The sequence below is a fragment of the Doryrhamphus excisus genome, unplaced genomic scaffold (genome assembly GCF_037039965.1).
Source record: "Doryrhamphus excisus strain RoL-2023G ecotype Guam unplaced genomic scaffold, RoL_Dexc_Guam_v1.1 HiC_scaffold_24, whole genome shotgun sequence".
Taxonomy (NCBI): Eukaryota; Metazoa; Chordata; class Actinopteri; order Syngnathiformes; family Syngnathidae; genus Doryrhamphus; species Doryrhamphus excisus.
The window spans coordinates 7,149,935-7,150,552 of NW_027621862.1; the positions used below are offsets into that span (position 1 = coordinate 7,149,935).

General features: G+C 46.3%; 1 non-coding gene across 1 annotated transcript; it reads right to left on the reverse strand.

Annotated features, from left to right (window-relative positions):
• Nucleotides 1-215: 215 nt before the first annotated feature.
• On the reverse strand, nt 216-296 carry trnas-gga (transfer RNA serine (anticodon GGA)). Its single transcript has one exon. It is a non-coding gene; the product is annotated as a tRNA-Ser (tRNA).
• Nucleotides 297-618: the final 322 nt, after the last annotated feature.

Here is a 618-nt window from a genome sequence, read left to right on the forward strand (position 1 = left end):
AACTTGAAATTTTACAGAAGTTTGCTGCCCTTAAATTTTGAGTTTCTTTTTTTACAGTGCAGGCAATTTCACCTGGATCTCAATTGTCCCAGGTGTCCTTACACCATGACTGAAAATGATTTCATGGATTCCCCGACATGTTTTTGGTCTGAGGATTTGCCATGGATCGCCACCGTCAGTGAAGTCTTGGCACCACGAGTGCCCCCAAAACTGTACGTTGTCGGCAGGATTTGAACCTGCACGGGGAAACCCCAATGGATTTCCAGTCTATCGCCTAACCACTCGGCCACAACAACTTGCAAAGAACCGCACCGATTATACCGTTGTTTTTCAGTTGAAATGCAAGGGAAACTGCCAATTCAGTCAGCAACCATGAAGATCCAGGCAATTTCACCTGGATCTCGATTGTCACAGACGTCTTGACACCACAAGTGCCCCCAAAACTGCACGCTGTCGGCAGAATTTGAACCTGTTAGTTTGAACCCATGTTAGCTTTATTTAGGAAGACCCATTGTGGTCCTTCCGGCTCACAACTACTTAGTGGGATTTCGGATGATCCATTGTGGTCACAGACGTCATGACACCATGACTGCCCCAAAAGACCAGTGGTTAAATTGC